The 14786-nt window shown below is 39.4% G+C and overlaps 1 pseudogene; it reads left to right on the top strand.

The window, feature by feature from the left end:
• The window catches only part of LOC127926802 (ATP-dependent 6-phosphofructokinase, liver type-like), a 39377-nt pseudogene extending 27472 nt beyond the window's left edge, over window positions 1-11905 (top strand).
• The last annotated feature ends 2881 nt before the right edge of the window (window positions 11906-14786 follow it).

Raw genomic sequence — 14786 nt, 5'->3', positions numbered from 1 at the left:
AATGTGCATAGTAACACCACACAGAGGACTCGTAATAGTTAATATGTTGGGAAGTTAAATGTGCATAGTAACACCACACAGAGGACTCATAATAGTTAATATGTTAGGAAGTTAAATGTGCAATTTACTGTTGAAACAATAACAAACTGGACTCCCTGCCACTGTTTTGGAGAAATGTTATAGTTGTAACCATGTTTATAGTTGTATCCATGTTTATAGGTGTAACCATGTTTATAGTTGTAACCATGTTTATAGGTGTAACCATGTTTATAGTTGTAACCATGTTTATAGGTGTAACCATGTTTATAGTTGTAACCATGTTTATAGTTGTAACCATGTTGTAACCATGTTGTAACCATGTTTATAGGTGTAACCATGTTTATAGTTGTAACCATGTTTATAGTTGTAACCATGTTTATAGTTGTAACCATGTTTATAGTTGTAACCATGTTGTAACCATGTTGTAACCATGTTTATAGTTGTAACCATGTTGTAACCATGTTGTAACCATGTTTATAGGTGTAACCATGTTTATAGGTGTAACCATGTTTATAGGTGTAACCATGTTTATAGGTGTAACCATGTTTATAGTTGTAACCATGTTGTAACCATGTTTATAGTTGTAACCATGTTTATAGTTGTAACCATGTTGTAACCATGTTTATAGTTGTAACCATGTTTATAGTTGTATCCATGTTTATAGGTGTAACCATGTTTATAGGTGTAACCATGTTTATAGGTGTAACCATGTTGTAACCATGTTTATAGTTGTAACCATGTTTATAGGTGTAACCATGTTTATAGTTGTAACCATGTTGTAACCATGTTTATAGTTGTAACCATGTTGTAACCATGTTTATAGGTGTAACCATGTTGTAACCATGTTTATAGTTGTAACCATGTTGTAACCATGTTTATAGTTGTAACCATGTTGTAACCATGTTTATAGGTGTAACCATGTTGTAACCATGTTTATAGGTGTAACCATGTTGTAACCATGTTTATAGTTGTAACCATGTTGTAACCATGTTTATAGTTGTAACCATGTTGTAACCATGTTTATAGGTGTAACCATGTTGTAACCATGTTTATAGTTGTAACCATGTTTATAGGTGTAACCATGTTTATAGGTGTAACCATGTTTATAGGTGTAACCATGTTGTATCCATGTTTATAGTTGTAACCATGTTGTAACCATGTTTATAGTTGTATCCATGTTTATAGGTGTAACCATGTTTATAGGTGTAACCATGTTTATAGGTGTAACCATGTTGTATCCATGTTTATAGTTGTAACCATGTTGTAACCATGTTTATAGTTGTATCCATGTTTATAGGTGTAACCATGTTGTAACCATGTTTATAGGTGTAACCATGTTTATAGGTGTAACCATGTTTATAGGTGTATCCATGTTTATAGGTGTAACCATGTTTATAGGTGTAACCATGTTTATAGGTGTAACCATGTTTATAGGTGTAACAATGTTTATAGGTGTAACCATGTTGTATCCATGTTTATAGTTGTATCCATGTTTATAGTTGTAACCATGTTGTATCCATGTTTATAGGTGTAACCATGTTTATAGGTGTAACAATGTTTTATAGGTGTAACCATGTTGTATCCATGTTTATAGGTGTAACCATGTTTATAGGTGTAACCATGTTTATAGGTGTAACCATGTTGTATCCATGTTTATAGTTGTAACCATGTTTATAGGTGTAACCATGTTTATAGGTGTAACCATGTTTATAGGTGTAACCATGTTTATAGGTGTAACCATGTTTATAGGTGTAACCATGTTTATAGGTGTAACTATGTTTATAGGTGTAACCATGTTTATAGTTGTAACCATGTTTATAGTTGTAACCATGTTTATAGATGTAACCATGTTTATAGTTGTAACCATGTTTATAGGTGTAACTATGTTTATAGGTGTAACCATGTTTATAGTTGTAACCATGTTTATAGTTGTAACCATGTTTATAGGTGTAACCATGTTGTAACCATGTTTATAGGTGTAACCATGATTATAGTTGTAACCATGGTGTAACCATGTTTATAGTTGTAACCATGTTGTATCCATGTTTATAGATGTGACCATGTTTATAGTTGTAACCATGTTTATAGATGTAACCATGTTTATAGATGTAACCATGTTTATAGGTGTAACCATGTTTATAGGTGTAACCATGTTTATAGGTGTAACCATGTTGTATCCATGTTTATAGGTGTAACCATGTTGTATCCATGTTGTATCCATGTTTATAGGTGTAACCATGTTTATAGGTGTATCCATGTTTATAGTTGTGACCATGTTTATAGGTGTAACCATGTTTATAGTTGTAACCATGTTTATAGGTGTAACCATGTTTATAGGTGTAACCATGTTTATAGGTGTAACCATGTTTATAGTTGTAACCATGTTTATAGATGTAACCATGTTTATAGGTGTAACCATGTTGTATCCATGTTTATAGTTGTATCCATGTTTATAGGTGTAACCATGTTTATAGGTGTAACCATGTTTATAGGTGTAACCATGTTGTAACCATGTTGTCACCATGTTTATAGTTGTAACCATGTTGTAACCATGTTTATAGTTGTAACCATGTTGTAACCATGTTTATAGGTGTAACCATGTTGTAACCATGTTTATAGTTGTAACCATGGTGTAACCATGTTGTATCCATGTTTATAGATGTGACCATGTTTATAGTTGTAACCATGTTTATAGTTGTAACCATGTTTATAGTTGTAACCATGTTTATAGGTGTAACCATGTTTATAGGTGTAACCATGTTTATAGATGTAACCATGTTTATAGATGTAACCATGTTTATAGTTGTAACCATGTTTATAGTTGTAACCATGTTGTAACCATGTTTATAGTTGTAACCATGTTGTAACCATGTTTATAGTTGTAACCATGTTTATAGTTGTATCCATGTTTATAGGTGTAACCATGTTGTAACCATGTTTATAGGTGTAACCATGTTTATAGGTGTAACCATGTTTATAGTTGTAACCATGTTGTAACCATGTTTATAGGTGTAACCATGTTGTAACCATGTTTATAGTTGTAACCATGTTGTAACCATGTTTATAGGTGTAACCATGTTGTAACCATGTTTATAGTTGTAACCATCTGACTAACATGTTGTATCCATGTTTATAGATGTGACCATGTTTATAGTTGTAACCATGTTTATAGTTGTAACCATGTTTATAGTTGTAACCATGTTTATAGGTGTAACCATGTTTATAGGTGTAACCATGTTTTATAGATGTAACCATGTTTATAGTTGTAACCATGTTTATAGTTGTAACCATGTTGTAACCATGTTTATAGTTGTAACCATGTTGTAACCATGTTTATAGGTGTAACCATGTTTATAGGTGTAACCATGTTTTATAGTTGTATCCATGTTTATAGGTGTAACCATGTTGTAACCATGTTTATAGGTGTAACCATGTTTATAGGTGTAACCATGTTTTATAGTTGTAACCATGTTTGTAACCATGTTTATAGGTGTAACCATGTTGTAACCATGTTTATAGGTGTAACCATGTTTATAGGTGTAACCATGTTTATAGTTGTATCCATGTTGTAACCATGTTTATAGGTGTAACCATGTTTATAGGTGTAACCATGTTTATAGGTGTAACCATGTTTATAGTTGTATCCATGTTTATAGGTGTAACCATGTTGTAACCATGTTTATAGGTGTAACCATGTTTATAGGTGTAACCATGTTTATAGTTGTAACCATGTTGTAACCATGTTTTATAGGTGTAACCATGTTGTAACCATGTTTATAGTTGTAACCATGGTGTAACCATGTTTATAGTTGTAACCATGTTTATAGGTGTAACCATGTTGTAACCATATTGTATCCATGTTTATAGTTGTAACCATGTTTATAGGTGTAACCATGTTGTAACCATATTGTATCCATGTTTATAGATGTAACCATGTTTATAGGTGTAACCATGTATGTAGGAACTGCAGATTGACCCTTTCAGTTGTGTCTCTAACCTTCCCCTCTCTGTCTGTCATCTGTCCGTCTCCTCTCTTGGAGTTGTGATAAGATTAAGCAGTCGGCTACAGGGACCAAGAGAAGGGTGTTCTGAGTGGAAACTATGGGAGGCTACTGTGGTTACCTGGCAACCTGCGCCGGTATCGCTGTGGGAGCAGACGCTGCTTACATCTTCGAGGACCCCTTCAACCTCCAGGACCTAAAGGTGAGAACCAGGCTGCTGCTGGCATAGTACCTTATTCCCTACTCTGGTCCAAAGTAGTTCACTAGAGTGCCATCTCAGACTAACAGTCTTCACTAGAGTGCCATCTCAGACTAACAGTCTTCACTAGGGTGCCATCTCAGACTAACAGTCTTCACTAGAGTGCCATCTCAGACTAACAGTCTTCACTAGAGTGCCATCTCAGACTAACAGTCTTCACTAGAGTGCCATCTCAGACTAACAGTCTTCACCAGGGTGCCATCTCAGACTAACAGTCTTCACCAGGGTGCCATCTCAGACTAACAGTCTTCACCAGGGTGCCATCTCAGACTAACAGTCTTACTAGGTGCCATCTCAGACTAACAGTCTTCACCAGGGTGCCATCTCAGACTGACAGTCTCACTAGAGTGCCATCTCTCAGACTAACAGTCTTCACTAGAGTGCCATCTCAGACTAACAGTCTTCACTGGGTGCCATCTCAGACTAACAGTCTTCACCGTGCCATCTCAGACTAACAGTCTTCACCAGGGTGCCATCTCAGACTAACAGTCTTCACCAGGGTGCCATCTCAGACTAACAGTCTTCACCAGGGTGCCATCTCAGACTAACAGTCTTCACCAGGGTGCCATCTCAGACTGACAGTCTTCACTAGGGTGCCATCTCAGACTGACAGTCTTCACCAGGGTGCCATCTCAGACTAACAGTCTTCACTAGAGTGCCATCTCAGACTAACAGTCTTCACTAGAGTGCCATCTCAGACTAACAGTCTTCACTAGAGTGCCATCTCAGACTAACAGTCTTCACTAGAGTGCCATCTCAGACTAACAGTCTTCACTAGAGTGCCATCTCAGACTAACAGTCTTCACTAGAGTGCCATCTCAGACTAACAGTCTTCACTAGAGTGCCATCTCAGACTAACAGTCTTCACTAGGGTGCCATCTCAGACTAACAGTCTTCACCAGAGTGCCATCTCAGACTAACAGCCTTCACCAGGGTGTCATCTCAGACTAACGGTCTTCACTAGAGTGCCATCTCAGACTAACAGTCTTCACCAGGGTGCCATCTCAGACTAACAGTCTTCACCAGGGTGCCATCTCAGACTAACAGTCTTCATTTATCCCAGACAGACCACAAAGTCATTTCATACGGATGTACTGTAGGTTAGACTTCCTGAACAGAGTGATACATGATCCATGTACTGTAGGTTAGACTTCCTGAACAGAGTGATACATGATCCATGTACTGTTGCCTGAACAGAGGGATAAATTATCCATGTACTGTAGGTTAGACTTCCTGAACAGAGGGATAAATTATCCATGTACTGTAGGTTAGACTTCCTGAACAGAGTGATACATGATCCATGTACTGTAGGTTAGACTTCCTGAACAGAGTGATACATGATCCATGTACTGTTGCCTGAACAGAGGGATAAATTATCCATGTACTGTAGGTTAGACTTCCTGAACAGAGGGATAAATTATCCATGTACTGTAGGTTAGACTTCCTGAACAGAGTGATACATGATCCATGTACTGTAGGTTAGACTTCCTGAACAGAGTGATACATGATCCGTGTACTGTAGGTTAGACTTCCTGAACAGAGGGATAAATGATCCGTGTACTGTAGGTTAGACTTCCTGAACAGAGGGATAAATGATCCATGTACTGTAGGTTAGACTTCCTGAACAGGGGGATAAATGATCCATGTACTGTAGGTTAGACTTCCTGAACAGAGGGATACATGATCCATGTACTGTGGGTTAGACTTCCTGAACAGAGGGATAAATGATCCATGTACTGTAGGTTAGACTTCCTGAACAGAGGGATAAATGATCCATGTACTGTAGGTTAGACTTCCTGAACAGAGGGATAAATGATCCATGTACTGTAGGTTAGACTTCCTGAACAGAGGGATAAATGATCCATGTACTGTAGGTTAGACTTCCTGAACAGAGTGATAAAGGATCCATGTAGTCTTAATAAATACGACCCTGCCCTTTCAGACTAACGTGGAGCATCTCGCAGAGAAGATGAAGGAAGACATCCAGAGGGGGTCTGGTGCTGAGGTAAGACCACATTATAGAGGTTAACCACAGTGCACCATTATAGAGGTTAACAGGTAAGAAAGACCCCATTATAGAGGTTAACAACAAGACATCCAGAGGGGTAGTTAATATAGTGAATGATGGGATCTCGATGGTTCTGTTAATATAGTGAATGATGGGATCTCGATGGTTCTGTTAATATAGTGAATGATGGGATCTCGATGGTTCTGTTAATATAGTGAATGATGGGATCTCGATGGTTCTGTTAATATAGTGAATGATAGGATCTCGATGGTTCTGTTAACATAGTGAATGATAGGATCTCGATGGTTCTGTTAACATAGTGAATGATAGGATCTCGATGGTTCTGTCTCTATAGGACAGTTAATATAGTGAATGATAGGATCTCGATGGTTCTGTTAATATAGTGAATGATGGGATCTCGATGGTTCTGTTAATATAGTGAATGATGGGATCTCGATGGTTCTGTTAACATAGTGAATGATGGGATCTCGATGGTTCTGTTAATATAGGACAGTTAATATAGTGAATGATAGGATCTCGATGGTTCTGTTAATATAGTGAATGATAGGATCTCGATGGTTCTGTTAATATAGTGAATGATGGGATCTCGATGGTTCTGTTAACATAGTGAATGATGGGATCTCGATGGTTCTGTTAATATAGGACAGTTAATATAGTGAATGATAGGATCTCGATGGTTCTGTTAATATAGTGAATGATAGGATCTCGATGGTTCTGTTAATATAGTGAATGATGGGATCTCGATGGTTCTGTTAATATAGTGAATGATAGGATCTCGATGGTTCTGTTAATATAGTGAATGATAGGATCTCGATGGTTCTGCCTCTATAGGACAGTTATAGTGAATGATAGGATCTCGATGGTTCTGTTAATATAGTGAATGATAGGATCTCGATGGTTCTGTTAATATAGTGAATGATAGGATTCGATGGTTCTGTCTCTATAGGACAGTTAATATAGTGAATGATAGGATCTCGGTGGTTCTGTCTCTATAGGACAGTTAATATAGTGAATGATAGGATCTTGATGGTTCTGTTAATATAGTGAATGATAGGATCTCGATGGTTCTGTTAATATAGTGAATGATAGGATCTCATGGTTCTGTTAATATAGTGAATGATAGGATCTCGATGGTTCTGTCTCTATAGGACAGTTAATATAGTGAATGATAGGATCTTGATGGTTCTGTTAATATAGTGAATGATAGGATCTCGATGGTTCTGTTAACATAGTGAATGATAGGATCTCGATGGTTCTGTTAATATAGTGAATGATAGGATCTCGATGGTTCTGTTAATATAGTGAATGATAGGATCTCGATGGTTCTGTCTCTATAGGACCGTTAATATAGTGAATGATAGGATCTCGATGGTTCTGTTAATATAGTGAATGATAGGATCTCGATGGTTCTGTTAATATAGTGAATGATAGGATCTCGATGGTTCTGTTAACATAGTGAATGATAGGATCTCGATGGTTCTGTCTCTATAGGACAGTTAATATAGTGAATGATAGGATCTCGATGGTTCTGTTAATATAGTGAATGATAGGATCTCGATGGTTCTGTTAATATAGTGAATGATAGGATCTCGATGGTTCTGTCTCTATAGGACCGTTAATATAGTGAATGATAGGATCTCGATGGTTCTGTTAATATAGTGAATGATAGGATCTCGATGGTTCTGTTAACATAGTGAATGATAGGATCTCATGGTTCTGTTAATATAGTGAATGATAGGATCTCGATGGTTCTGTTAATATAGTGAATGATAGGATCTCAATGGTTCTGTTAACATAGTGAATGATAGGATCTCGATGGTTCTGTCTCTATAGGACAGTTAATATAGTGAATGATAGGATATCGATGGTTCTGTTAATATAGTGAATGATAGGATCTCGATGGTTCTGTTAACATAGTGAATGATAGATCTCGATGGTTCTGTCTCTATAGGACAGTTAATATAGTGAATGATAGGATCTCGATGGTTCTGTTAATATAGTGAATGATAGGATCTCGATGGTTCTGTTAATATAGTGAATGATAGGATCTCGATGGTTCTGTTAATATAGTGAATGATAGGATCTCGATGGTTCTGTTAATATAGTGAATGATAGGATCTCAATGGTTCTGTCTCTATAGGACAGTTAATATAGTGAATGATAGGATCTCGATGGTTCTGTTAATATAGTGAATGATAGGATCTCGATGGTTCTGTCTCTATAGGACCGTTAATATAGTGAATGATAGGATCTCGATGGTTCTGTTAATATAGTGAATGATAGGATCTCAATGGTTCTGTTAACATAGTGAATGATAGGATCTCGATGGTTCTGTCTCTATAGGACAGTTAATATAGTGAATGATAGGATCTCGATGGTTCTGTTAATATAGTGAATGATAGGATCTCGATGGTTCTGTCTCTATAGGACAGTTAATATAGCAATGATAGGATCTCGATGGTTCTGTCTCTATAGGACAGTTAATATAGTGAATGATAGGATCTCGATGGTTCTGTTAATATAGTGAATGATAGGATCTCGATGGTTCTGTTAATATAGTGAATGATAGGATCTCGATGGTTCTGTCTCTATAGGACAGTTAATATAGTGAATGATAGGATCTCGATGGTTCTGTTAATATAGTGAATGATAGGATCTCGATGGTTCTGTTAACATAGTGAATGATAGGATCTCGATGGTTCTGTCTCTATAGGACAGTTAATATAGTGAATGATAGGATCTCGATGGTTCTGGTCTCTATAGGACAGTTAATATAGTGAATGATAGGATCTCGATGGTTCTGTTAATATAGTGAATGATAGGATCTCGATGGTTCTGTTAACATAGTGAATGATAGGATCTCGATGGTTCTGTCTCTATAGGACAATTAATATAGTGAATGATAGGATCTCGATGGTTCTGTTAATATAGTGAATGATAGGATCTCGATGGTTCTGTCTCTATAGGACAGTTAATATAGTGAATGATAGGATCTCAATGGTTCTGTCTCTATAGGACAGTTAATATAGTGAATGATAGGATCTTGATGGTTCTGTCTCTATAGGACAGTTAATATAGTGAATGATAGGATCTTGATGGTTCTGTCTCTATGGGACAGTTAATATAGTGAATGATAGGATCCCGATGGTTCTGTTAATATAGTGAATGATGGGATCTCATGGTTCTGTTAACATAGTGAATGATAGGATCCCGATGGTTCTGTTATATAGTGAATGATGGGATCTCGATGGTTCTGTTAATATAGTGAATGATAGGATCTCGATGGTTCTGTTAACATAGTGAATGATAGGATCTCAATGGTTCTGTTAACATAATGAATGATAGGATCTCGATGGTTCTGCCTCTATAGGACAGTTATAGTGAATGATAGGATCTCAATGGTTCTGTCTCTATTGGACAGTTATAGTGAATGATAGGATCTCGATGGTTCTGTCACTATAGGACAGTTAATATAGTGAATGATGGGATCTCGATGGTTCTGTCTCTATAGGACAGTTAATATAGTGAATGATAGGATCTCGATGGTTCTGTCACTATAGGACAGTTAATATAGTGAATGATGGGATCTCGATGGTTCTGTCTCTATAGGACAGTTAATATAGTGAATGATGGGATCTCGATGGTTCTGTCTCTATAGGACAGTTAATATAGTGAATGATGGGATCTCGATGGTTCTGTCTCTATAGGACAGTTAATATAGTGAATGATAGGATCTCGATGGTTCTGTCACTATAGGACAGTTAATATAGTGAATGATAGGATCTCGATGGTTCTGTCACTATAGGACAGTTAATATAGTGAATGATGGGATCTCGATGGTTCTGTCTCTATAGGACAGTTAATATAGTGAATGATGGGATCTCGATGGTTCTGTCTCTGTAGGACAGTTAATATAGTGAATGATGGGATCTCGATGGTTTTTGTCTCTATAGGACAGTTAATATAGTGAAATGATGGGATCTCGATGGTTCTGTCTCTGTAGGACAGTTAATATAGTGAATGATGGGATCTCGATGGTTCTGTCTCTGTAGGACAGTTAATATAGTGAATGATGGGATCTCGATGGTTCTGTCTCTGTAGGACAGTTAATATAGTGAATGATGGGATCTCGATGGTTCTGTCTCTGTAGGAATGAGAAGTGTCACCTTCACTGCACCACTGATTTCATCCACAAGCTGTATTCTGCCGAGGGGAAGGGCATCTTCGACTGTAGGGTCAACGTGCTGGGGCACCTCCAGCAGGTGGGTACGGAACGAACACAACCACACTGTTAAAATTCAACCTTATATTAAAAGGATGATGAGCTTGTTGATCAGGAAATTAGGGGATAGACGTAGATGATGTAGAATGTGAAGTGTATGAATGATCAAATATGGTTCCTATAAGTTTTCTTTCTGCTCTGAGATTAACTGATTTTTCTCTCACCTGGCGTTCTAGGGAGGTGCCAACACCCTTCGACAGAAACTGTGGCACCAAGCTGGGTGTGAAGGCTGTGCAGTGGCTCACAGAAAGATGATCAACAACTTCAGACAAGGTACTGGATGCGTCTCGAATGGCACCCTATTCCCTACATAGTGCACTACTTTTGACTCGGGCCCATAGGACTCTGGTTAAAAGTAGTGAACTATGAAGGGAATAGGGTGCCACGGCTCTGGTTAAAGTAGTGAACTATGAAGGGAATAGAGTGCCAAGACTGGTTAAAGTAGTGAACTATGAAGGGAATAGGGTGCCAAGGCTCTGGTTAAAGTAGTGAACTATGAAGGGAATAGGGTGCCATGGCTCTGGTTAAAGTAGTGAACTATGAAGGGAATAGGGTGCCAAGACTGGTTAAAAGTAGTGAACTATGAAGGGAATAGGGTGCCAAGGCTCTGGTTAAAGTAGTGAACTATGAAGGGAATAGGGTGCCAAGACTGGTTAAAGTAGTGAACTATGAAGGGAATAGGGTGCCATGGCTCTGGTTAAATTAGTGAACTATGAAGGGAATAGGGTGCCAAGACTGGTTAAAGTAGTGAACTATGAAGGGAATAGGGTGCCAAGGATCTGGTTAAAGTAGTGAACTATGAAGACACTATAAGAGGAGGAGCTTTATCTCTGATTCAACAACATGTAGCCGTGGAAACAGGGTGGTAGATATATAATGGTTATCTCCTCGTCAACTTCTACCATTCAGGTGTGTGTTCGGTCAGCCCCAGACACAGCGTCTGTCATCGGCTTCAGTAAGAAGGTCTGTCCTTCATCCCTGTGACTGAACTTAAGGCACAGACTGACTTTGAGTGAGTAGAGTACCACAGCTGTTGTCCATCTATCCAAACCTGTTGTCATGAAGTGCTTTACAATGTGGTTTTAGAGTGTATGTTATTTTAGTCTCTAAGCAGGCAGTAAAATTTCTCTTCCACCCCCTCCCCCGTGAGCACCGGATGCCCAAGGTCAGTGGTGGCAGAACCTGCATCAGATTCTGAAGATGTTGGCCAAGCACCAGACTAGCTTCAGCGGTACGTCCCTGGAGAGATAGAACATGTGACCCGACGCTCTCTCAGCATCGACACTGGCTTCTAGAACACATATTAACCCTGGACTGTAGACACCGGCTTCTAGAACACACACTAACCCTGGACTGTAGACACCGGCTTCTAGAACACATACTAACCCTGGACTGTAGACACCGGCTTCTAGAACACACACTAACCCTGGACTGTAGACACCGGCTAGAACACACTAACCCTGGACTGTAGACACCGGCTTCTAGAACACACACTAACCCTGGACTGTAGACACCGGCTTCTAGAACACACACACTAACCCTGGACTGTAGACACCGGCTTCTAGAACACACACTAACCCTGGACTGTAGACACCGGCTTCTAGAACACATATTAACCCTGGACTGTAGACACCGGCTTCTAGAACACACACTAACCCTGGACTGTAGACACCGGCTTCAGAACACACTAACCTGGACTGTAGACACCGGCTTCTAGAACACACACTAACCCTGGACTGTAGACACCGGCTTCTAGAACACATGCTAACCCTGGACTGTAGACACCGGCTTCTAGAACACACACTAACCCATGGACTGTAGACACCGGCTTCTAAGCACTGAGCTCCAACCCTGGAATGTCACTCCCAACTTGTCTGTCTTCCTGTTTATCTAAAGAGGGGCCCTTATATCTGTACTGTGTCTGAGACTACCTAGACATCAGGTCCTTATATCTGTACTGTGTCTGAGACTACCTAGACATCAGGTCCTTATATCTGTACTGTGTCTGAGACTACCTAGACATCAGGTCCTTATATCTGTACTGTGTCTGAGACTACCTAGACATCAGGTCCTTATATCTGTACTGTGTCTGTCATCTAGTACACCAGATGAAACTGCAATTTGGTCTATACTGGTTTAAAGGCTATGCTGGTCACTAGTTGGTCTATACTGGTTTAAAGGCTATACTGGTCACTAGTTGGTCTATACTGGTTTAAAGGCTATGCTGGTCACTAGTTGGTCTATACTGGTTTAAAGGCTATGCTGGTCACTAGTTGGTCTATACTGGTTTATTCTTTGCCATTGTAATGAGAATGTTGTGGTTGTGTTGTGCGACAATCCATCTGTTTTGTCATCTTGTGTGCCTTGTCATGTGTGTTCCTTGTCATGTGTGTTCCTTGTCATGTGTGTGCCTTGTCATGTGTGTGCCTTGTCATGTGTGTGCCTTGTCATGTGTGTGCCTTGTCATGTGTGTGCCTTGTCATGTGTGTGCCTTGTCATGTGTGTGCCTTGTCATGTGTGTGCCTTGTCATGTGTGTTCCTTGTCATGTGTGTGCCTTGTCATGTGTGTGCCTTGTCATGTGCCTTGTCATGTGTGTGCCTTGTCATGTGTGCCTTGTCATGTGTGCCTACATGTAATCCTGAACAAATCACTGGCGCCTATACAGTCAATGTAGAACACTGGAAATCAGCTATTACTATTCTGGATGTGTCTGTCTGTACAAGATGTTAAGAATAGCAATAGTTGCCAAAATATAAATGTGAATTAATGTCATTGTGATTAAAGATGCAATATAAAGTAACGTCATAAATAAAAACATTTGAAAGTTCTTCTCAGATTATCTGATTTTATTTTAAATATAAATATAAATACAACTGCGTTTTGAATTCTGTATGTTAACAATCATTTATAAATAAGTATGTATATGTTTCAATGAAAGATGGACCACTGAAGTCTGTATTTAGCTGGTACTGTATCATTGTTGACCACTAAAAGATCACGCCCCTCTCAGAGAGAGGGACACAGCTGCATGTAAGCTCTCACAATTTTCAATGTTTTTATTTTATTTATTTTTTTACAAAGGTTAGATTTGGAGTTGGATAAACTTTCGGCGGGGACATATGCAGGATGCTACCCTCCACAGCATGGCCTTTCGCTCCAGATCAAAACTCATAACCTACAACTCATATTTGACCCAAATTAACCGGAGAGATTATCGCTTCAAAAGGTTTCCTTTTTCCAAGCTACACCGACGGTGCTAGCTAACAAACAACAGAGACCAAGGACACCATCCAACCTGGAACTGAGCTGCCAGGCTTGAAAGGACAGACCAGATACAACTTCCATTAGCACCGAGGTGTGTAAAAAAGGTGTCGAGGCCTTTGGAGCCCAACAAGTGGCAGGAGTCTTTGACGCCCCTCTGAAGCACCCTCCTGTTTAAGACCAAATTCACTGGCATTTTCTACAAAAATCTGCCTCCAGAAATATAAGCTTCCCCCAAGTGGGTGTGACACCTACTCCATTACCTGCTACACTGCTGCTTGGATTCCACCTGGCGATCTGTTCACCGTCTGCCCTGGTCTGTCTCCCCCTGTCTGGTACAGGTACCTCCACCACACTCACCTCTCTCTCCCTGGTCTGTCTCCCCCTGTCTGGTACAGGTACCCCACCACACTCACCTCTCTCTGTTCACCGTCTGCCCTGGTCTGTCTCCCCCTTTCTGGTACAGGTACCCCCACTACACTCACCCCTCTCTCCCTGGCCTGTCTCCCCCTTTCTGGAACAGGTACAGCCACCACACTTCCCCCTTTTTCCCGAGCTTTCGCTCACCTCTAGCACACACACCTGTTGGGGTGAGTGGCTCTGAACTTACAATGGCTAGCCCCAAGTCGTTATATATTAAAAACATGTATTTTGCTATTTGCTTCATGACTCCTGCATGCTTAGTTGACTACAAACTTTCTTTACCCAACAGAGTAGGATAGACTGTTTGTTACCACCTCAAGGGACTCTGACTCTCTGTGGTTACACACAGACTGTTTGTTACCACACTCGGGACTCTGACTCTCTATTGGTTACACAGACTGTTTGTTCCCACATTCGGGACTCTGACTCTCTATTGGTTACACAGACTGTTTGTTCCCACATTCGGGACTCTGACTCTCTATTGGTTACTC

The sequence above is a fragment of the Oncorhynchus keta genome, unplaced genomic scaffold (genome assembly GCF_023373465.1).
Source record: "Oncorhynchus keta strain PuntledgeMale-10-30-2019 unplaced genomic scaffold, Oket_V2 Un_contig_8345_pilon_pilon, whole genome shotgun sequence".
NCBI lineage: Eukaryota > Metazoa > Chordata > Actinopteri > Salmoniformes > Salmonidae > Oncorhynchus > Oncorhynchus keta.
Note: the sequence above shows the minus strand (reverse complement) of the source record. Positions and strands in the feature narration are given on the sequence as shown.